General features: G+C 43.4%; 1 protein-coding gene across 3 annotated transcripts in view; it reads right to left on the reverse strand.

Moving 5' to 3' along the window:
• The window catches only part of RTN4IP1 (reticulon 4 interacting protein 1), a 69031-nt gene extending 44486 nt beyond the window's left edge, over positions 1-24545 (reverse strand). Inside the window, exon 1 of one of the 3 annotated variants that reach the window (XM_088667217.1) lies at positions 24442-24545. The gene's annotated coding sequence lies outside the window, so the exon portion shown is untranslated. Of the gene's footprint in view, positions 1-1019; positions 1313-1577; positions 1694-24441 lie in introns of those variants that run through there. The other 2 variants (XM_088667218.1, XM_060272615.2) reach the window with 2 other exon arrangements.
• Positions 24546-25122: the final 577 nt, after the last annotated feature.

Below are 25122 nucleotides of genomic sequence, written 5' to 3' on the forward strand. Positions count from 1 at the left end.
TTGAACTAGATCACCCTTGGGTCCCTTCCAACTCTAAGATTCTATGATTCTGTGTTGAGAATAGGTGAAGGCAAACAGCATAAAGCAGTGATGGGGAAACCCATGTCCTTCTGGATGTCGTGGGACTAAAACTTCCATCGTGGTGACCAGGGGCCATGCTGGCTGGAGCTGATGGGAGGGGAAGTTTCACAACATCTGGAAGGCCAGTTTCCTCATCACTGGTTTAAGTACTCTAAGAGCAGGATCTCTTTATTAATATCAGATCTTCAGATTAGGTGGCCCCTTTGAAGCCATTTTTCATTTTCCAGCTAAAAGTAACCCTTCTGTCTCTTCCTGTTATTCTCTCTCTCCCACAACTCTCACCTTGTTTCCTTGGCTTCCCTTTAGACAGTTTAGAGGCACACATGGAGACCTAGATATTACAGTGAGTGGGGGGGGAGCTTTTTTGTTTGTGCCTAAATGCCCCTCACTATCCAGAGATGCCTCCAGGTGTTTTCTAGCCTGTGTGGACCTTTTACCTGTAATTCCCCTAACAAAAGGGGCACCTGTCAACTATTAAGGAAGTCTCTCCAGCAGCCCATCTGACTCCATTAACCCTCTCCTGTCCAAACTCAAATTTATAGCAATGCGTTTTGAAGTTGCATAGTGTTCACCCATGAAGCACACTAGGACCATGTACACATCATACATTTGAAGTACATGGAAAACATATCCCTCCCCCCAAGAATCCTGGAAAAATTTCTTAAGGGTGCTGGGGATTGTAGCTCTGTGTACTATAATTTCCAAAATTATTGGATGGGAGAATAGGGAGAATTACTCTTTGGTGAGAGAACCCCAGCAGAGATTTCAAATCACAAAACATGCAACAAAGTATGGAAATAAAGGCTATTAGATATTTGAAATATGTCATTTAAAGTGAGTTCCAAAATGTTCCCTTAAAAAGTTTCTTTCCAAAGTTTCCCTCTTCCCCAGCATAGGAAAATACAACAATTTGGTAAGTTAGAAAATGGTTTACTTACAAACTCTTCGAAGGTCAGATTCCTGTGTTTCAGAGAAGTTGCATGGGCAATAAAACTTAGCTGACTTACAGTGTCCAAAGTTCTGGTATAGCAAGAATTGTTAACAAGGACACCAGCTTCTCTGGAGGATTGAGGGAGCCCACACATGACATCACATCCTGACGCCATGCGCAGGGGGCCCTCTGAACATTGAGGGAGCCCAGCCCCTTCAAAAAAAAGATCCAGAAGCCCACAGTGCCTCAGCCCCTGGGCCAGTGCCTTTGATGGCTGGTGAGAGCCATGTTGAACAACCAGCTCAAACCTAGTTCCCCCCAAGGTGAGAGGAAGTGGATTTAGCTAAGCTTGGCAGGACAGCTATGGTATTAACCCCTTCATGCATTAATTAGACTTAAGTATGTTGGTTATATGAGACAGGTTATCTCACACTAAGCTGCTTGGATAAAGAATGGAATACAAATGCAGATATAGTACTTTTTCTAACATTATCAAAATGCACTTATTTTGTACCTGTATGTAGCAAAACATGTTAAGTTTAGAGTGGCTTAACAAAGCAGTTACCTAAGTTATGCTGGCAAAGTTTCAGATTCAAAAATCTCCTCTTTTTATAGGTCCAGTTAATAGATTTGTTATCAGGTGTTGCTATTGCTACAGCTCACCCCCATGGAAGAGTGAACCAATGTGGCTTCCCTTCCCCTGTCACACTTGAGTTGCAGGAACCAGGGGAAAGCAAGAGGCAATAACTCTGCCAAGACCTCCCAAGTGAAACTGGAAAAACACCTGACAGGAATGAGGAACATAACAAGCTTTGCAAAGCCAGCTCACAGGCAGGTGAAACCAAGTATTCTCAGCAATCACCAGATTGAAATTATTTGTGATCTTCAGGCAGGGCTGTCAACTCCAATAAATGAGTGGATGTTCCACCAAAAGTCTTGGGGCTGCTTTACCTGTTACAAATGGATAATATACACTGATATCTTAATTCTACAGAGTTGAGAACACCAATACCTATTGAAATCAACAGACACACCTATGTCTGCATAGGATTGGACCACATGTGTGTGCATGATGCTTATGCAATTGTGTTTGAAGAACAAACATACCGTATCTTTCACAATATATACAGAAGATGTAATAGGCACAAGTCTTTGGAAATATCCCAATGGAAATAAGACAGTATAAATTTTGTGGGTGATATCCTACAAAGTCATGCCTAGAGTAGACCCAATGAAATAAATTGACTTGTAATGTAAGGATCTCAATGGGACTATTCTGAGTACTGTATTACTGAGTCTACATTCACACTATACGTTTTAAGCACTATGATACCACTTTGAACAGCCAGCCCCCCTCCCCCTGAATTAATTGGGAGGGAACTCAGAAAATTAACAGCCTTGTTTAGGCTACTATTGTTGATGGGTCCCCGTTATGAAGAAGTGACTTTCCAGATTATTCATAACTCCCTGGGTTGAATTATCAATACATATGTAGAATAGATTAAGGGAAAGCTGTCTAACCAGCTCCTCAACCTCCATGGCAGAATACTTTTTGACTCAAGTGAAAAAGGCCCTTATAGTTTGCTGAACACAGTTAGTCACCTAACAAGACTAAAACCAGTCTGACTACAACTGGTATGCCATGTTGTTCTGGTTGTAAAGCCACATTTAATGCAATGTGCAGTTGTAACTAAAGCATCGCATCACTAACTGAGGCTATAAACGTTGCTGTTCACAACAGAGTGGGGGCAGAGGTGCCTTCACTCTATGCTCATTACCTGGTTTGTCGCCGCCCCCGCCCCCCCGCGCTGAAGCTGTCATCTGCGCATGCGCAATTGCTGTCTCAAACATGCACACCTCAACAAAACCACGGCTTACATATCTGAATCAAATGGAAGCTGGTTCAAGGGAAAGAACATCCAACAGGACTATTTCTCAAGTAGCTACAGGATACTTATGGACTGTTGGTAACGCCACATGTATTCAGTTTCAGACACCAGCAGCGGGAGCACATTGGAATGGTAATGTGTACACAATCTGAATGTCAAGCAACATATAACTATAAAGCAGCCATTAAAAATATTAGGGAAACAAACGTTCAGCTGCTTCTGTGTTTTGATTGCAAAAGGCACCTGCGACTGAACTTTGAGTTGACTTTCACTTTTTTTCCCTGGAAGTAATGGAGCATTCAAATGAGTCTCGTTTTTTTTCTGATGGTGGGGAATGAATTTGGAATATTACTGAAGCTCCAGGAGCATCGCAGCTTTCAGTCCAAGTATGTTAACTGTTTTGCCTATTAGTACTTGGCAGCGGCCCAAGGAATGCAGTTGATCTGGGAACAGGGGAGAAGCATTTATACGGTGTAAAAGTCTAAACAGATTCAGCTTAAAAATAATGCACTTCTGCAAAATTATTTGAAATTAATGTTATTACCTTCTCAGGTACCTACCTTAAGAAGGTTATAGTCTGCATGGAAGCAAGAATGTGACAAGATTTTAGGCATGGCCAAACTCGAGCCTCCAGGTGTTTTGGGACTACAACTCCCATCATCCCTAGCTAACAGGAGCAGTGGTCAGGGGTGGTGGGAATTGTAGTCCCAAAACATTGGGAGGGCCGAGCTTGGCCATGCATGGATTAAGGCCTTTTGCCATTATGAAAGTGACAGGAAAGTGTGGAACACCCCCTGGCTTGACATAATGTTCTCTAACCTCATCCGCAGTTAAATCAGAGTGAGTGAATGCTCAACAAACAGGTCACCTGGAAGCAGCCACAACCTACCTCAGAGATGGGGGACTTGGGGCCCACCAGGATGCTGGTTGGCTCCATCAGCCCCAGCCCGCATGATCAATGGTCAGAGGGTAGGAGTTGCAGTCTAGCAACATCTAGAGGTCACCCATCTCTGACATATAGCATTTGCACTGATCACATATGGGAATGGATACAGGCACAGCGCAATACTACTTGTCACAAAAAATAATAGTATTTTGCTGTTTTAGCTTACCATCCTTAAGAATATATGAAAAGAACAGAACACTCACTGAAACCAAGCACTTAGATTGTGAAGCTTTTATGTAGATCTAGCAATACACACACAACTTTTTCTCGTATTACTATTAAATTCTGGTTGAGTACAATGTACCCAGTTTGGAATCCTGGAGAGCTGCTGCCAGTCAGTGCAGACAATAGTGATATAGATGGACCAATAGTCTGACTCAGGGTAAGACAGCTTCCTATGTTCCTACATGTGTCATTCCCATAAGAGATTATGCGAACAGAAAAAGCAAACATATATACCAAGCAAAAGTCCCAATGGCCCAGAATAACCCAGTGTATGTGTATATCGTATGCATTAACAATACACCAAACATAGGAGAACCGTTTTTGCATTCAACAGATGTAAATAAATGCACTAAAGAAGCATTGCTGTCTGACCAGAAGCAATTCCAAAGTTTCTGCGAGATCCACCTCTCTCTCTCTCTCTCTCTCTCTCTCTCTCTCTCTCTCTCTCTCTCTCTCTCTCTCCCCAGGTGCTTCAATGCAAAATCTGCCACCATCACTCTGCAAAGTTTTGGTACATTGTACAAACTTTCAAGCAGCTTTTAGATTCCTGACACTTTCCTTGCTCACCAAGCAAAAGATATGAACTTTGTTCAATTACCTGATCAATATCAGGCAACAGAGACATGCTTGTAAATACAAAACAGAAAAGCTATAACATAAGCAGCTCCGACTAGAATAAATGCATGGCAAGGAACTGGGCTTGAATCTGGCCTTTGCTGCATTAACCTAAATGATTATTTTCCATTGTGTGACGATTCATCAAGGTCACTTAACAACTAGCATTAGCATAAAGGTAAAGGTAAAGGGACCCCTGACCATTAGGTCCAGTCGTGACCGACTCTGGGGTTGCGCGCTCATCTCGCATTATTGGCCGAGGGAGCCGGCGTATAGCTTCCAGGTCATGTGGCCAGCATGACAAAGCCGCTTCTGGCAAACCAGAGCAGCACATGGAAACGCCGTTTCCCTTCCCGCTGTAGCGGTTCCTATTTATCTACTTGCATTTTGACGTGCTTTCGAACTGCTAGGTTGGCAGGAGCTGGGACCAAGCAACGGGAGCTCACCCCGTCACAGGGATTCGAACCGCAGACCTTCTGATCAGCAAGCCCTAGGCTCAGTGGTTTAACCACAGCGCCACCTGGGTCCCTTAGCATTAGCATAATGAACTGTTAACTTGCACCTCTCTTTCCCTTCCCCCAGTTTGTTCCAGCTGAAATGTGTGCTGCTTACTCTCCATCCTGAACTAGTTAGATGTGTGCATCTAAGTGTGCATGCACACGAAAGCGCATACCAATGACAAACTTAGTTGGTTTCTAAGGTGCTACTGGAAGGAATTTTTTTATTTAGTTAGATCATGTATTGTTCAAGGCCCAAACAAATGTGATAGTGGAGATGTTAGAATGCACCTCCACTCCTTTAAAAGTGTTGCTAGTAACAGCCGCTGGAGGAGGAGTTCAGATCAGGACTGTGCCCCAAGAGTTTATCTCTTTTTTCTCTGTGCCATTTTCTCAATGAAAAATTTCCCCATGAGGAAAAATAGGTGTGCAAATTTGTCCCTCACCCAACCATGTTTCTGACCTGGATTACTCTTCCACCTAGCTAGGGCTAGACCTTGACCTTTGGGCCAACTCCAGAGTCCCAAAATATGGCTCCTCTTCAGATGAGTACCCAGAGAGTGGCAGATTATTGGGAAAGCAGAAAGCAGGCCCCCACATTCTGTGCACTGACTGACCTGGTCATGCAAGGGCCCACTGAGGCTGACACTCATCACTACAGCATCTTTTCCCACTCATTTTTTAAAACTCTAGCCACGGAGGAACCAGCCAGGTATGCACATGTTTACAGGTGCTCATTTTATTATTTTTACTTCCAACAACAAACATGCTGCATATTCCAAAGTAAATGTACTTGGCATTAGGGTAGCAGAAGCAAACTCCATTTTATTCCTGTACTCACTATGAGTTAAAAAAAATTACACATCACTTGGGAAGACAGGCGAACTAATATCAGTGTACTGGAAGAAGCAAAGATCACCAGTGTTGAAGCAATGATTCTTTAACATCAACTTTGTTGGACTGGTCATGTTGTGTGGATGCCTGATGATCGTCTTCCAAAGCAATTGCTCTATTCCGAACTTTAAAATGGAAAGTGTAATGCTGGTGGCCAACAAAAGAGGTTTAAAGACTGTCTCAAGGCAAATCTTTAAAAATGTAGTATAAACACTGACAACTCAGAAGCACTGGCCTGCGAGTACTCCAGTTGGAGAACAGCCTTTACAAAAGGTGTCATGGGCTTTGAAGAAACTTGATCTCATGATGCAAGGGAGAAACGTGCTAAGAGGAAGGCACGCTTGGCAAATCTACACCATGATCAACTCCCGCCTGGAAACCAATGCCCCCACTGTGGAAGGACGTGTGGGTCCAGAATGGGCCTCCACAATCACTTACGGATCCATTGTTAAAACCTTGTTTATGGAAGACAATCTTACTTGGCTATGAGTGATTGCAGAAGAAGAAGAAGAAGAAGAAGAAGAAGAAGAAGAAGAAGAAGAAGAAGAAGAAGAAGAAGAAGAAGAAGAAGAAGAAGAAGAAGAAGAAGAGTTAAGAGAGTTTAAAATGACAAACTGCAGAATTTCATTTTAATAAAAAAACAGGGTTAGCAAACTGCTTGTTCATTTGCTCCTAACATATCAGGAATGTAGGAGCATGAAATGGCACCAAAAGAAATGGTAATTACATCCTTCATAAAACAAGACAACATCAGCTAGGAAGTAATACATATAGCTATCTAAAGGGGGAGCCATGTCAGGCATTGCACCCAGGGTCTAAAATTGCCTTGTTGCATCACTACCTCCACCTCTGCATGTTATTTGCAAAAGTTAAAAGAAAGCAGGCGATGTGACTCCATCATCTCTGGCCCTCACTCTTTCCTGATCAGATATATTCCAATGCAATTAGAGGAGGTTCTATTGAGGTTACATTGGCAAGAATATACATTGCTCCCCACCATTTTCAGTACATAAATAAAACTGCTTGCATGTTTCCAAAGATTAATCTTCTTGTAATAGTACGCCTGTATTCTCGATCTTCAGTGCAATGCAAGCAAGATTTGCCTGCTACAAATTCACTGATCAGAAGCTGATATGCATAACAGCAACCCATTACATTAACCAGAAGCTTGAAAACAGCCATTTCATTCTCCAAACATTACAAGCTATCCATGCTTGGTTTGTTTGTTTTTGTATCTTCATGCAGGAAGTTGTAATATTCAGAGCAGCCTCTCCTTCAGGTTGATGTTGATGGTGCTTGACATTTGGTTTGATGTTGGTGGCAAAGAAAGAAGTGTGTGTTTCTTTCTTTCAAGACAGGGATTGTCTAATATGCTGGTCTCAAAGTCCCAAACCCCAACAGTATTCAAGAAGGGGGGGGGGTTATAAGAATTTTGAGGTCACACATATATAATAAATGTTCATAAATGTACCACGCAAACAGTACAGGAAAACAGGCCTGAAAACCATTTTGACTCTCCCAAACTGACCAGAATTAAAGTGATATCCATCTTGTTGCAGGAGTTTCCACTACCCCACTGAATCACACACACACATTTCCACATGACTAGCAACTTGGGAGCCATAATCCTGTCAGCAGGAGGCTCTGCCAGCTGGACATTTCCCCATCAATGGTGCCAGACTGCAAGCCATCTCATTCACAATGGAAGACTCCTCCAAACAAAAGACAGTGATCAACTCTTATGAAAATGTTAATTTTTCTTTGTGTTTAGGAATTCACATCTGGGAGGGGTGAGAGGAGGACTAAGGTAAAGGTAAAGGGACCCCTGACCATTAGGTCCAGTCGTGACTGACTCTGGGGTTGCACGCTCATCTCGCATTATTGGCCAAGGGAGCCGGCGTACAGCTTCCAGGTCATGTGGCCAGCATGACAAAGCCGCTTCTGGCAAACCAGAGCAGCACATGGAAATGCCGTTTACCTTCCCGCTGTAGCGGTCCCTATTTATCTACAGTACTTGCATTTTTGACGTGCTTTCGAACTGCTAGGTTGGCAGGAGCTGGGACCGAGCAACGGGAGCTCACCCCATCACAGGGATTCGAACCGCCAACCTTCTGATCAGCAAGCCCTAGGCTCAGTGGTTTAACCCACAGCGCCACCTGGGTCCCTGAGAGGAGGACTAGGAGGTGTCAAAAGTGCTCAGATTTCTACCTTGAACCCTCCTTTTTTGTGAGGTATTGATTACATAGCTGTGATGTAGGAATGATGTATTGGGGGTGTTTCTTGGTGATGGAAAATCTGATAAAAGTGGAGGTTCTCTTTTGTTCTGGGTTCCTTCCTTGCTCTCCTGCATGAGGGGAAGGACCCTGTTGCAACAGCAAAAATAAAGGCTTTGCTTCTCAAAATTCTCTGGTTGGCCTCTGCTATATTCTCCGACCGATGGAGAACCCAATAGGGGAATAAGAGCAGATTTTTGCTTTTTACAGGGGCAACCATAACAATGTATTCTCAAGAGAAACCCTGACCCCATCATGTCCTGAGCAAACAGATGTAACTCTTTCCAAAGTTGTTACACTGATACCTTTGTGCACTATCAATTATTCACATAACAGGTCAATAATTAAAATATCCCAGAATGGGCTTGTAACAAAACAGCTTTTAGTTCAGTTTTAAATCTGGAAAGATATGCCACTGGTACCCAATTTAAAAACTAATTCAATGAAGGAAAACATGAAAAATTATATGATGCAGAAGGAGGGATGCTTTGAATGAGTTCAGTTTTATTTTTATTTATTTATTTTAAATATATTTTTTATTAATCGTTTTATAAAACAAAAACATATCATCTCCAATCCATTTTAATATTCATTGTCCTCTGGCTTCCCCAGTTCCCCACTATCTGATTTTCCATTTTTATAAACTTCTATAGCAGTTTCTAAATCATCTTTCTTACCCATCATGTAATCCCTTTAACACTTCTTAATTTCATCTTTATAACATCTACCAAAATTTGTTACTTCTAATCTTATATTGTCTCCCTATTGCCTTAACTTCTTTATTTTCCTGGATATTCAAAATCTAATTGTCAAATGCTTTCCCTATATATATTTTAAACTTCTTCCAATCTTTTAGAACTTTGTCACTTGTTTGGTCCCGGAGTCTTCCTGTCAATTCTGCCAATTCCATATAATCCATCATTTTCATTTGCCATGAATGAGTTCAGTTTTAAACAGTGGGTGGATATACTGCAGTTGTGTAATTGCACACTTTCCTAAATAAGTGCTGTATAAGTCCTGTTACCAGCCACTACCAACCCCAGCAGACTAGCCTCCACTGTGTGGAACTATTGAACACAATGGGACATACAACTATGAAGACACATATAGTATTTATTCCACTGTCAGTCTCCTAATACCTTCCCCCATTCAACTAAGCTAAGCTCTGCTGATAATATGGCAGAACTAACTTTAAATTTGAAGCCATCTGGAACAATCTCTCTTTCCAGCCAGATGTGTAAGCGATCTATATTTTACATTCATTCCTAGCGTGGTGGATAATTGCAGTTTTTAGGAGCAGAGCAAAGGGCTTGACTTAGTGACATATGACAAAAGGAAATTAATTATAGATAATAATTCCATAGCTTTCATTTCCATATATATTGAAGTGCTTTTGATCTTTTAGATGGAGGAAGTTCTCTTTTGTGGGAAGCAAAAGAATCACATTGCTCCCAGTGCGTGATAAGACATTTTAGCACTCTTAATTATTAACATGAAATCCATTAAGAGTTAGTTAAGCCCAGACAGTATGTTGGCTGAATGAGTCACCAGAGAGTTAAAAACAAAGAAAGCTTTACAATACTTCTCACAGGTATTCCCCACTCCCACCAGAAGAATAAGAACAAAATAGAGGAAATGATCTGAAGAGAGGGTGGAGAAAAAAATAATATGATGCATATACACAACCAGGTTGAGAGAGAATCTTGTTATTTTTCCCTGCCTAGATGGGTAAAGCTTGATGTGAAAGTGTGGGGGACCGGACTTTTATTATGACAACTATTTTATTATTAGGCTGTCTGTTAGTATGCTTTTATTATGTTTATATTTTTTTAATCATTGATGCTATGTAATGTGTTTTTAATGTTGTATACCGCTCTGGGATCTTTGGATAAAGGGTGGTATATAAATTACAACAACAACAACAACAACAACAACAACAACAACGTGGCCACTGATTACCACACTTGCCTTTGTGTGAGTCATGCCTATTTGCTGATGTGGGATCAAACTAGTTTTGGCCTTGCTTGTGCGTGCATGGAAAACTGGGTAGAAGCACCTTGGATTTGGCTGGAGTGAATAATTTGGGGAATTTCAAGGCACTGTTTTGAAATCAGTAGGACTAGTCCCAGAAGCCACAACTGCACAGTACTACACAGATTTTGGGGTCTCTTAGAATTCCTAAGTAACACTGGTTGTGAGGCTGCTAGTAAATAACAAATTATAGTTTATTGCCATCCATGTGTGTTCCATCAACTACCAGCCCAGGAAAGCTTAGTGTTTCCTTACTAGTTGCATCCAGCAGCTATCACATACCCACTAATATTTCACAAAATAGGCTATGCATACCCGGTAGTCTAATGCCCCTGGAAGAATGCATACTTTTGCCTCCAAAGGAATTACGTACTCCAAAGCACTCTTTAATCCATCTCCTTCTTGAACTAGAGCACAGAAGCAGGGTGCTTTCAAATTATACTGGGGGGAGGAAAATACTTAGGAATTGTTATGTATTGTAATGGAGGGAAAATGCCCTTTTCAGAATTGACCATAGGGATATTGGACTGAGCAGATAACTTGCCACTAGCCAAATAGTCCTGATTGGATGAAAAGGAGAAATTCCATCCTACTGGGCTTGTTTTAGAACATTTCCAAATATCTCAGGAAACTTCACTTCAGATTTCTCACTTGGCTTCAGTCATCACTGACCATCATCCCTTGGGATCACCTGCCAGGAATAAGTTGAAGTGTTTGAGAGTGATCCCAGAAATACATGTAGTTGCAGCAGTGGTACCTCTGCCAAATGGACTCTATACAATTTTCCCTAGGCAAAGCCCATTGGCCAAATCCAAAAGCAAAGTCACAAGCCATACTGGGGTCAAAAGCAAGGATCCAGGAAGCCAAGAGAACATAAAGTTTGCCAGATGATGCAGAACAATCACTGGTTCTGCTAATTTATCTGAAAGCGAAAGCTAGGGGTATAAGCAGTTATTTATTGGTTAGTGACTCAGCACCTCCATTTGCAGGCTGAGGGACAGGAGCGAAGTGGTTTGTTCTAGAGCAGAAGATCTCAGCCCATTAGACTGAGGCAAGAAGCAATTTACTCAAACATGTTTGTAAGCTGCCTTGAAGATCTTAATGGTGGAAAAGTGGAAAATAAACCTATTACAGTTAGTCAATTGATTGTATATAGTACTAAAATGAATGGATATTTTTATAAAATATAATCTGCCACCTCCAGTAAACAAAGTGTCATATTTATATCAACTGACTGATTGACCAAACCATTTAAAATATCAAGTACTGTAGTTAAGCAAATAACAGCTTCAATCCTATGCATTGCTTGAAAGTAAGACTCAATTGAGTTCAAGGGGATTTACCCCAGTAAGTATGCAGATTACAGCCCAACACCCTTTAATAGATCAATGGCCCTTTTACTAAAAGGTAAAGGTAAAGGACCCCTGGACGGTTAAGGCGACTATGGAGTTGCGGCACTCATCTCGCTTTCAGGCCAAGGGAGCCAGCGTTTGTCCACAGACAGCTTTCCAGGTCATGTGGCCAGCATGACCAAACTGCTTCTGGTGCAACGGAACACCGTGACGGAAATCAAAGCGCACGAAAACACTGTTTACCTTCCCTCCACAGTGGTACCTATTGATCTACTTGCACTGGCATGCTTTCGAACTGCTAGGTAGGCAGGAGCTGGGACAGAGCAACAGGAACTCACTCCGCTGTGCGGATTTGAACCGCCAACCTTCTGATCGGCAAGCCCAAGAGGCTCAGTGGTTTAGATCACAGCGCCACCCGCATCCCTTGGCCCTTCTGCTATTACAGCATGAACAACAGCAAACAAAGTACCAATGGTAACTTAAATTACATTCTTGCTGTATGTTGCCGCTACAAGAATACTGTGCCTATTTAATGCCAAAAGGATCTTGAATCACTGGAAAGAATTTTGAATGAGAAGAATTAGCCAGGCTGAATTGTTTAATTTACTTTCAGTGTCTCTGGAAATGGTGTGTTAGCTGTCTTAAGTCATGTGTTGGTACCAATATCACTTTGTTCAGAACAGGATGTGGAACTGGAAATACTGACATAATTAAGGATGCTTCCAGATGACCTGTTTACTGAGCATTCATCCTTTTTTTTTTTTTACACAAAGTCTACACAAAGCTTGCAGGAAAGTTAGATGATATCAGCTATTTATTGGAGCACTCGTTCTAATTTGTTTGCAAGGAGGCTATATTATGTTGTCTCAAGTGTATTAGCTCACTATTTCCAGCACATTCCCCTGTTGTTTTCATTATCATAAATAGTCTTATGTCATTATCATAAATAGTGGTGGTGAGACAGGTTGTGCAGGAACACCAATCAACTTTAACCGTGAACCTGAATTTTCTGGTGGGCGGATGAATTCCTCCCACTCAAATGTAGTGATTGTCTAGATGCTAAGAAGTACCCCTTGATAAATTATGCACATTTAAAGCTAAAAGCGAACATTTGGACATCTAGGGGCAATGTTTTCCAAATACGGTAATTGCAGAATATAAATAGTAAAGAAGACGACTAATTTAGCATAGCTTAATAAAGATGAAACTGTAGAAAAGACACTTAATGACATGTACTGGAAGAAGTTTAATTTAATGGTAGCAAAATATATTTACCTGTAAATTACTCTCACAGGAGCAGTAACAGACAATAGATTGCTTAGGTCCTAAGCCTTAGGATAGGAAGCCTACAAAAATGAATTGCCCTTTTTATTTAAATAGTGCATGGTCTCTAGACAAAAGTGCAATGTAAGCATCCATCTCTAGCATAATTCTGCTCTCAATTATTCAAGGTAACACTTTGTTTCCATTAAGCCAATTATCACCAATGAAGAAATTAGGAGTGAAAGCTTGCTGACAGTACAATCCATTTACTGTTATTATAAAGTGATAAATACCCTGTGGTTTGTCTACCCTCATCTGTCTTTTAAAAGGGGGGGGGTTCTGGCATTTCAGAAATGCAGTCATGCTACCTTACATTTGGCATTTAAGGTGTGAGTGAGTGCCCAAACTGCACTAAACATCAAAGGGGAGAAATTAAGTTACATCTTAATAGTTAAACATTTGATTCATCACAACAAATGTGTTACATATCTTTCCCCCCTTCCCTATAATAAACCACAAGATGTTAGGTGCGAATTTCCTTATTAAGGGAGCCATCCTGGGAGCTCCCTGGGGGGCATTTGAGGGGGCTCCAGAGGCTGGAGATTTTCCACCAGCAAAGCAAAGCTCTGCCACTGCTAGAGTGTCATCAGTGGTACCAGGAAAAACCATGGATCCCTGGGATTTCAAGTCCACTCTTTCCCCCAACATGCCCCCCAAAATGGGCCTGGAGCTAGATCTGGAGTTCAGTAGGTGTCAGTGGGAGGAAGAAGAGGGAAAAGAGGCACCAGCACTACTAGTCTCATTCTTCCTGGCCTTAGTGAGCTCCAGGGCTTATAAGTGGTGGTTCCTCTGACATGTTGCTTCCAACCATCACCACCCCCACTTTAGGAATGCTCAGCTAAGCTGCAGTGCAGTCCTGTCTTCCTATGCACACTTACTTGGAGACAGTCCCACTAAAATCAATGGGCCGTACTTCTGAGCAGACAAGCATAGGATTTGTGAATTCATGGTTGACAGACCCATCCAAAGCACATTGATATGGGAGTAAGTATAGCCATGGTCAATGGTTCTTCCTCCATAGAAGTGAGCATCATTCTGCAGCCTAAGCTTGGAATGATATGTGCACTCATGTGACAGGCTTACACTGAGATTTACTTTTGAATCAACATGAATAGGATTGTTCTGTAAGACTGTAACCCTAAATACACTTACATGGGGGTAAGTCCCATTGAACACAGAGAAACTCACTTCTGAACAAACATCTTTAGGGTTGCATACTCCCTTGGAAGTAAACTCCATTGTACACGGTTGAGCTTATTTATGAGTAAACATACATAGGATTGTGCTGCAAGTGTCTTCACAACAGATTTTTTTTTAAAAAAACACACAGATCTGGGTAATCATCAGAGCTTGGTGTGAGAACATCTGCTGACATCTCACCAAGAGTATTTTCAAAAGGATGCTAAGAATGTTTCATTGTGGTCTGGAATGCAACACTTATGAAAACTGTTAATGCATGGTAGAAAGCAGAATTGAATCATTTGTAAATTGAATGTATATCCTAGACAATGTTGCTTTTTGGCAGACCCAGGAAATGGTCACTTTTCAACTTGACCAAAGGACTGTTCCACACATGCATGTTCTTCCCTCAATGTTTCTATCACTGAACAACTTGCAATCCAATCTATTAACTGCCTCCAGTAGGAAAAAAAAATGGTGTGTTTGAAATCAAGTCAAATGGGATGCAAGCTCATCTCTGCTTCACCTGTGACAGGTGCTTCCAATACAGAGAAGCCATCATCCCATGCTGCATTCAAGGAACATTCACCTAGAAGCTTCTGAAGGTAGTTTGCATACTACCTTCTATCCACATCTGCTATCCATTTTTCTGCTGGGGAAAGGATATTGCCTTTTCTCAGCATTCTTCCCCACCCAAGTGCCTTCATTCCTACAGGAAATGCTGTATTCTCACCAAATACATAAACTGCTATAGTGACTCATTTGCAAGGAAGTATCCAGAGTGAAAACTTATAAAATCAAATTACCTCTGCAGTCAGTTGCTGCCAATGGTGAGGTTAAAGGTAAAGGGACCCCTGAACGTTAAAGTCCAGTCGCTGACGACTCTGGGGTTGCGGCGCTCATCTCACTTTACTGGCTGGGGGAGCTTGCGTTTTGTCCGCAGACATGTGGCCAGCATGACTAAGCCGCTTCTGGTGAACCAGAGCAGCGCACGCAAACGCCATTTACCTTCCCGCCGGAGCGGTACCTATTTATCTACTTGCACTTTGACGTGCTTTCAAACTGCTAGGTGGGTAGGAGCTGGGACCAAACAACAGGAGCTCACCCCGTCACGGGGATTCGAACTGCCAACCTTCTGATCGGCAAGCCCTAGGCTCAGTGGTTTAGACCACAGCGCCCCCCAGGTCCCTCAACTGTGAGGTTTAGGTTGCTACTTAAAATATTCTGTGTGTGTGTGTGCGTGCGTGCATGATTTTGATATTATTTTGTAGATTTTTCTCTAGGCTACACCTTGAGCCTTAGAAATAAGTGCTGCTTTATTTATTCCTGTTTTAGAAGTTGTTTCATTTTTACAAGCTGGCTCTGCTTTTCGTTTTGCTTTGTCTGGATATTCAAATGGGCAGCCTGCAAGCCAAATCCAATTCCCCACCCCTGGTGTAGGAAACACAAGATGTTACAAATGGCCTGATTTGGCACAATGAATATTCCTATGTTTTTCTGTCTGCTTCAAAATGCTAGAGTGCAACTTGGTTTAACTCAAAGTGAAGAGCTCTGATGGATCACTCCTGGCTGCTTCCATCAGAGCAGTGGCCCTCCATTTCTTGCAGCTGGGCTGGTAAGTGGTGGCATCATGGACACAGAAGGCAGGTGGGTGGTACAGGTAAGACACATTATAATGCCAGTGTCACAAGGCAGCCTCATGGGTGACATAATAATAATATTATAAGAATTTATTATTCATACCCCGCCCATCTGGCCGGGTTCCCCCAGCCACTCTGGGCGGCTTCCAACAAAATATTAAAATACAGAAATCCGTCAAAACATTAAAAGCTTCCCTAAACAGGGCTGCCTTGAGATGCCTTCTAAAGGTCTGGTAATTGTTCTCCTTGACCTCTAGTGGGAGGGCATTCCACAGGGTGCGTGCCACTACCGAGAAGGCCCTCTGCCTGGTTCCCTGTAACTTGGCTTCTCGTAGCGAGGGAACCGCCAGAAGGCCCTCGGCGCTGGACTTCAGTGTCTGGGCAGAACAATGGGGGTGGAGACGCTCCTTCAGGTATACTGGACCGAGGCCGTTTAGGGCTTTAAAGGTCAGCACCAACACTTTGAATTCTGCTCGGAAACGTACTGGGAGCCAATGTAGGTCTTTCAGGACCGGTGTTATGTGGTCTCGGCGGCCGCTCCAAGTCACCAGTCTAGCTGCCGCATTCTGGGTTAGTTGTAGTTTCCGGGTCACCTTCAAAGGTGCGCATTACAGTAGAGCGCATTACAGTAGTCCAAGCGAGAGATAACCAGAGCATGGGGAGATGTAATTGCCGCTTTAGGCACATACCACATTCTGCCTGAACCTGCTTGCAGCTTATCCATAGTGGAGCTGTGCCTCTCAAAAGTAATGTTTTTTAGTCTACAAAGGAAACCTGTTGAAGAGCAGGAGCGCCTGGACTTGCATAAATGCTTGGCATGATAGAAGACCCCAGTTTCACAGCTTCCGTTTTAGAGTTCTCGAATTGTGACTCTTCAGAATTCAGAAAGGTGCTGAGTAACTGGGTTGGGCACTAAAGCAAAATGAGAGTGGTGTATGCTGCCAAGTCTTTTCAGGAACTGGTCCAAAAGATGCAGAGTCATGCCAGGCTCACTCTTGTGTCAGAAGATGCTTCCATTTTGTATATTTCCCTGTGCTGCAGTTGACTAGCATGCCAAGATGTTAATGAGACCGGACACGGGCTAGAGCTCAACTTCGAGCCTACCAAGTGGCAATGGCGACGGCGAAGAGGACCTTCTTCACCGTCTCCATCGCATCTGCAGAAAACAGCAGCAGGAGACTCTTCCAAGTGGTTCGCAATTTAGCGGAACCACCTGCTCCATCCGGGCCCAGTACGGGCCACATGATCTCCTGCAATGATTTTGCAAAGTTTTTTGCAGATAAAGTCGCTCAGATTCGGGAAGAGGTAGACTCCACCGTGGGAGCAGGGCCGGGGCGGGGGAGTGCTAGAGTCCTGTCTAGTCAAGTTTTGTGGGATCAATTTCAATCTGTTGCCTCCGAGGATGTGGACAGGCTGCTTAGACGAATGAAACCAACCACCTGTCTCCTTGATCCTTGCCCATCCTGGCTTATAAAAGCTAGCCAGGAAGGGCTGGGCGATGGGCTTCGCGGGTTGGTAAATGCTTCTCTCCATGAGGGAGCCTTCCCAGACCCGCTGAAAGAGGCGGTTATTAAACCGCTTCTTAAAAAACCATCTTTAGATCCGGCCAATATGGCCAACTATCGCCCAGTCTCAAATCTTCCATTCTTAGGCAAGGTGATTGAGCGAGTGGTTGCGGAACAACTCCAGGCACGCCTGGAAGAAGCGGACCATTTGGATCCCTTCCAGTCAGGATTCAGGCCTCATCATGGGACTGAAACTGCCTTGGTCGCACTGGTTGATGATCTCCGGCGGGCTAGGGACAAAGGTAAGAGCTGTTTCCTTGTTCTGCTGGATCTCTCAGCGGCTTTTGACACCATCGACCATAACATCCTTCTGGACCGTCTAGAGGGCTTGGGAGCTGGGGGCACTGTCATGCAGTGGTTCCGCTCCTTCCTCCTGGGCCGTGTTCAGAAAGTGGTGGTGGGGGATGAGTGTTCAGACCCCTGGGCGCTCACTTGTGGGGTGCCTCAGGGTTCTGTCCTCTCCCCCATGCTTTTTAACATCTATATGCAGCCGCTGGGAGAGATCATCAGGGGGTTTGGGCTGGGTGTCCATCAGTATGCTGATGATACCCAGCTCTACCTCTCTTTTAAATCAGAACCAGTGAAGGCCGTAAAGGTCCTGTGTGAGTGCTTGGAGGCGGTTGGAGGATGGATGGCGGCTAACAGATTGAGATTGAATCCTGACAAGACAGAAGTACTGTTTGTGGGGGACAGGAGGCGGGCGGGTGTGGAGGACTCCCTGGTCCTGAATGGGGTAACTGTGCCCCTGAAAGACCAGGTGCGCAGCCTGGGAGTCATTTTAGACTCACAGCTGTCCATGGAGGCACAGGTCAACTCCGTGTCCAGGGCAGCTGTTTATCAGCTCCATCTGGTACGCAGGCTGAGTCCCTACCTGCCCACTGACTGTCTCTCCAGAGTGGTGCATGCTCTAGTTATCTCTCGATTGGACTACTGCAATGCGCCCTACGTGGGGCTACCTTTGAAGGTGACCCGGAAACTACAACTAATCCAGAATGCGGCAGCTAGACTGGTGACTGGGAGCGGCCGCCGAGATCACATAACACCGGTCCTAAAAGACCTACATTGGCTCCCAGTACGTTTCCGAGCACAATTCAAAGTGTTGGTGTTGACCTTTAAAGCCCTAATCGGCCTCGGTCCGGTATACCTGAAGGAGCGTCTCCACCCCCATCGTTCTGCCCGGACACTGAGGTCCAGCTCCGAGGGCCTTCTGGCGGTTCCCTCATTACGAGAAGCCAAGTTACAGGGAACCAGGCAGAGGGCCTTCTCGGTAGTGGCACCCACCCTGTGGAATGCCCTCCCACTAGAGGTCAAAGAGAACAATTACCAGACCTTTAGAAGGCATCTCAAGGCAGCCCTGTTTAGGGAAGCTTTTAATGTTTGATGGATTTCTGTATTTTAGAATTTCTGTTTTTTTGGAAGCCGCCCAGAGTGGCTGGGGGAACCCGGCCAGATGGGCGGGGTATAAATAATAAATTATTATTATTATTATTATTATTATTATTATTATTATTATTATTATTATGAGACTATTGCTGATTTAAGCCTTTTGACTCTGGTGCCTCTGTCACCTAACCTTCCATCAGGCCACTGATCAGAGGGAGGCACCAGAGCTTGGTCAAACTTGGTCAAACTCATGTTGGTAGCTTCGAGAGCACCGTCCAACCATCTCATCCTCTGTCGTCCCCCTTCTCCTAGTGCCCTCAATCTTTCCCAACATCAAGGTCTTTTCCAGGGAGTCTTCTCTTCTCATGAGGTGGCCAAAGTATTGGAGCCTCAGCTTCACGATCTGTCCTTCCAGTGAGCACTCAGGGCTGATTTCCTTCAGAATGGATAGGTTTGATCTTCTTGCAGTCCATGGGACTCTCAAGAGTCTCCTCCAGCACCATAATTCAAAAGCATCAATTCTTTGGCGATCAGCTTTCATTATGGTCCAGCTCTCACTTCCATACATCACTACTGGGGAAATCATAGCTTTGACTATACAGTACAGACCTTTGACAGCAAGGTGATGTCTCTGCTTTTTAAGATGTTGTCTAGGTTTGTCATTGCTTTTCTCCCAAGAAGCAGGCGTCTTTTAATTTCGTGACTGCTGTCACCATCTGCAGTGATCAAGGAGCCCAAGAAAGTAAAATCTCTCACTGCCTCCATTTCTTCCCCTTCTATTTGCCAGGAGGTGATGGGACCAGTGGCCATGATCTTGGTGGTTTTTTTATGTTGAGCTTCAGAACATATTTTGCGGTAATTAAATGTGGCATTTATTAACTATAAATATCACATTTGTTTATAGTGGCTTGGGAAGTCCCCTTCCCACTAGTTTTAAGTGTCTTGAAAGTGCTACCGGTACTTCTTACTTGCAACACTCCTGTTTCAAATAACTTAATTTCTTCTGTTTGCATGATATCAAAGAACCAATGGTGCAGCAGGTGGAATAATTTTTAAAAAGGGCATCCATGTCGGCACCCAAGCATAGAAGTTGCATTGGGCAACCCATTCTAAGGCAGCCATGGTGTCCAAAGTGCGACTGGCAATACATGCTTTTTGGGGAGTAACTCCTGTTGAAAACAATGGGGCCTCCTTCTGAGGAGATGTGGATAAGATTGCCCTGTTAGTGGTTCTGCTGCCACTGAATTTCAGCCTATTTCCATCACAGGAGTCAGATAGCTTCTAACTCAAATGTTTTGGCTCTTCAAGACCTTTTTAAAAATTAGAATAGGTGGAGTGCATGGCTTCTGCTGAAAAGCTGGTTTACTATGCCAAGACGCAGGATACAAAGTCCTTTTGTCTAAACGCCTGTGATTCGGCACTTCCACTGCTATTACAGTCATTGCCTTCAGGGTCAAACAAGGAAGGAAACAGTTGTACTCTCAGATACAGTAAATGAAAAGGTTTCACAGAAACTCGCTACAGCAAATTTGATGATTATCATAGATTGTTCAAAGCAAGAGTTGGTAGTAAAACTTTAATACAGTCAAAGACCAGCAAACAAGAGTTGGGTTGTTTCTCCCTCTTGCAGTTTCAATGGTCAGAATACCAAAAGGGCTTTCATGGATGGAAAACATGTACCAAAAGAAATAATAGCTGAAGTCCATACAACTTTGGTGGATGACACAATGATGTAGTAGGGGCATTTGAAAGTGTCCTCCCCATTCTCAGTACAAATCTAACCTTTTCTGTTTGTCTCAGGTGAAACTAGTTTTGAAGTCTCCAGTTTGAATAAGCAAAAAACTGACTACTGAAGGTACTATTGGCTAACATGTGTAACATCACCAACTCTCTCTCTCTCTCTCTCTCTCTCTCTCTCTCTCTCTCTCTCTCTCTCTCTCTCTCTCTCTCTCTCTCTCTCTCCCCCCCCCAATTCCTGGAGCACTCTGATTGTTTTTAAAATATCAGGGTATTGTAGTTTTCAGTAAAGTGAAAAATGGAGGTATAAGTTAATAAATGTGCAGAAAGAAAGAACAATGAAGAGCTTATCAGAGTCATTTTTTAAAAATGAAATACAAGTTTTCCAGTATACCAGATACACACAATAGTTGCTTTAAAAAATAGTAATGTATGTGCCAACAGCAGCTCACTGAGGAGTGCATGTAGGGGGTGTGGTGATAGAGGGCCGCACCTGGCAAAATAACACCACACTTAAAAAAAAAACCCAAAACAACCCCAGTCACATAATGTTATTCAGTTGGGTAACGTGCAATTTCATGTAGATTTTTTTCTCTTACCACATTATCTGCACATCAAGAAAACCAAATTAATTGGGGTGTGGGGTGTGTGAGCTGCCATATAAGGTCCAGCATTACAAGCAAGTTTAACGTACCCTTTGATACTGATACCGGTAGAGAAGGGGGGAGGGGAATAAAAAGGAAAACAATGTGTATTCAGGCACCTTAAAGCCCAAGAAATGTACATATTATTATCAGGGTTCCCCCCCCCCCAAATCAAGCAGTATATAAATGGTATGAGATAAGCAAACAAATAAGCAAGCTTTTGTTGACTAAGGTGCACTTCATTACGTGCCTGATCCAATGAGTCAATTGAAAAGTACAAACAATTATAATTACGTATTTGTCAGTGGCTATGCTCACGCACACACAAAAATCCCTGCTGTCTTGATGACACAGACTACCTGGCATTGGCTGGCCAGTGTGTACAGGTAGTGTGATAAAAATCCATTGTACCAAATCAATTCAGAAGTGACAGCACTGAACCTCATGATGTATTATATTGTGATGCAATCATTACACCTTGCACTCTCCCTTTGAAGTTCCTTTGTTCCAGTTTGGCCACTTTAAAGTCAATTACAGAATGTCCAGGGAAGCTGAAATGTTCCCTCACTGTGGGGTTGGGTGTTGAGTGTTTTGTTTGTTTCTTTGTTTTGTACATATTGCCATTTCTAATGTATTTATGTCCATTTACTTTTTCACATGTGCTTCTGTAAATAAGTGCTTAATTGTGATCCGACTGCTGATCAGTGCCGAGTGGGAGACAATAATTTGTCCAAGATCACCTGGACAAGGTAGCCAGGTGGCTCTGGAACAGCTGTGACTTTCACAACAGAAACACTGACTGGCAGCTGCTTCCAAACATCTATCTCCAAAAGGCAGCCAGCTGACTGTTTTCATTGCCAAAGGAAAATGATAATTCCATATAATAAAGATGGAAAACAAATCTGCTGGGTACTAAAAAGCTTAGGCTAAAATAACCATCAGTCAAAGTGATGTGCACAAAACTCTGGTGTTTATCAGCATAGGAGAATTAGTAGAAGCAGAGCTTCCAACCCCACAGGTGCTCTTCCAAAAAAGCCATGTTGCACGCCACTCCAATCTCCAAGCGGTGTGAGATTCCAGGGGGTTATATTTCCTTTTGGAATAAGGCAGTGCAGAGACCACAGCACCTTTATGATATCTGGTTTCTTTACACATATATACAACCAGAGCCTACAATGGAGGAGTTCACAGCATTAACACCCCGAAAGGATCTTGATTCTCCCACAGTCCCAGACTTGGATTCAAACAGAAATAAAACATTGCTCTTACTTTCTCAACTCAGGATTTGTCCTATCTCTGTTGAGGGAGGGTCCCCACCCATTTGCTGTCTGACACAGAGCCCCTTTCCCTTTGTTCTCTTAATGGTCCATCATCACCCAGGCAATTATCTCAACACAGGAAGCTAAACTGGCTTATATTTTAACATTTGCTGGATCCAGGGGTTAGACGGATCCAGCATACAGTCTACTTCCTCCACCCCAAACTCATAACAGCTATTAAACAGTGTTAAATATTGTAACTATTTGGATGAAGAAATGGAAATGGGGCAATAATAAAAGATGCTTCTGATGTTAACCCCTAGTCTCACACAGTAATTTACACCCTGAGAACAAATATGAATGGCTTTATAATGAGAAAGGAAGCAACAGAATAATGTAAGGTGAAACATTTTGCCTTCTGAACTGTCTTCACAGCAATAAAAACTAGGGATGGGAATACATTCCACCAGCTACTTCTTGTTGCCCTGCTTTTCACAAGCATCTTGGTTAAAGTTTTATGTAACCCTTTATTCGTGAAGAATTTATGCTGCCTAACTTAATAATAATAATATATTAATCCATTTACATAAAAACAATAAAACTTCAGTGATAACATTAAGTAAAAATTCCTAGCAACTAGATCAAAGCAATATAAGAACAAAGCAAAACACACACACACACATATATATATATATATATATATATATATATATATATATATATAGTGGAGAAAATAGAGCAGTGCGCAAAACAGAAAATTAAAAATTAAGAGAGGAAGGATCGGGTAAGCATAACATTTTTTAAGAAGCATTTAAAGGTCATTACAAATGACTCAAGTGACGGCATTCCAAAGGACAGATCTTATCACCAAGAAGGACTACTTTCTGAATGTTCTGAAGACATTAAAGAACAGCTGAACCTGCATGGGGGTTTGGGGGCTTTAAATGCTAGAAGCAAAACCCTGAACTTAGTTCAGTTGCTAATAGGCAGCCAGAGCAGATTTTCAACACCGATGTAACATGGGTAAAGCCGGGTGTCCCCCTAGCAACTGCCTTTTGCACCAGCTCCAGTTTCCAAACCAGGCCTGAGGAGTGGCGCACTTACAGTAGGGTTACCAGACCCTACTGGTAACCAAACCAGACGTTTGGTGCCTGGATTTGCAAATAAGTCCCCAGACAAATTCCATCCCCAGAATGTCCCCGGATTTCATCTAATGTCCCTGGGAAACGCAGCAGTGGCAGTCTCAGCAGCCTGGAGCAGTTGGCTCTGTCTGGCTTCAGGAGCTGCTTGGAAGTCCCCAAATGGTGGTGGCGCAGGGGCTCTAAGATGCAGCTTCTGGGCTGCCTCCACCTACCCTGACCCCAGCAACTAAGCTGTGAAGGGAGGCTTCATGCTCCCTGTCGGAGCAGCCTCCCAACTCCTACTTGTGTGCAAGCAGGAGCAGGGCGGGAAATCTCTCAGCTGTGAAAGGAGGCTTCACGCTGCCTATCAGAGCTTGCGTGCTAACAGGAGGGGGCAAGGATCTCTCAGTTAGGCAACGGGAAGCCTCCCTTCCCAGCTGAGGGACCCCTGCCCCCTCCTGCTTGTACACAAGTAGGAATGGGATTGGGGCTGCTTCGATGGGAAGGGAGGCATCAGCTGCCTGAGCCTCACCACCGCGACTGCTCTCGGTCCTCCTCTGCCTTCCATGCCTGACCCACACACCCACACACCCCGAAGAACCAACAACTATGGGGCTGCCCAGGCTCATGGAGAAAGGAGGTAGAAGCCTCGTAGGAAGGGGAAACGTGGTGGTTGAGGTCAAGGCAGCAGCCACCCCTCTGCCACCACCATCGCTGCAGCATCAATGTCCCGAACATGTAGTATGTATGTATGTATGTATGTATGTATGTATTTAAAGTGTCCCCAGATTCATTGGGAAAAAAATCTGGTAACCTTAACTTACAGCACATTATAGCCATATAATTGTGAGCTTACCAACTTACAGACCACAATGGAAAGGCTAGTGCTAAAAGACTGTTCAAGTCCTCACTGCGTAGATAGTTTAGTTCCTGGGTCAAGGGGAAGTACTTGGAGATGGAACATCCTGTAGAGGAGAGGAGAGGAGAGAGAGGAGAGGAGAGGAGAGGAGAGGAAGTCAGTGTGGACCTGGAGGCCAAGGAGTAAGCAGGGCTCCTTGTTTGCTGTACTGTACTTGAATGAAGCTGTTCAACTCTGACTTTACCTGCAGTCCATTCCTAAGGAAGGCAGCCCAGCTGGGCAACAACACACTCATGATTGCACATGAAGTGAAGCACTTAGGAAACAAGTCTATTGACTACATATGAGGGCTTATCCACACTTACCTTTTGCCCTGCTCTTTCCAGGCACAAGTTTAAAGCTCTGTGTCTGAGTGATTATTATCTTTTGCCGGCCGCAGAGCTTTCCCAGTGAAAACCTGCTCTTTACCACTCAATCGGAGCAAATGTCAGTTCATGTTTTCCAGAAAATGACGTTTGCTCTGATTGAGCTCTAAAAAGAGGGTTTGCACAGAAAAAAAACTCTAGGGCAAAAAAACAAAAAATGTTCAGACACAGAGCTTCAATTTGAAAAACCTGCCTGCAAAACCCTTTCAGTCATGAAACCCCTAGCTTGTGCCTACACACACACACACACACA

This window comes from Zootoca vivipara, chromosome 3 (genome assembly GCF_965207765.1).
Source record: "Zootoca vivipara chromosome 3, rZooViv2.hap1.1, whole genome shotgun sequence".
Classification (NCBI taxonomy): domain Eukaryota; kingdom Metazoa; phylum Chordata; class Lepidosauria; order Squamata; family Lacertidae; genus Zootoca; species Zootoca vivipara.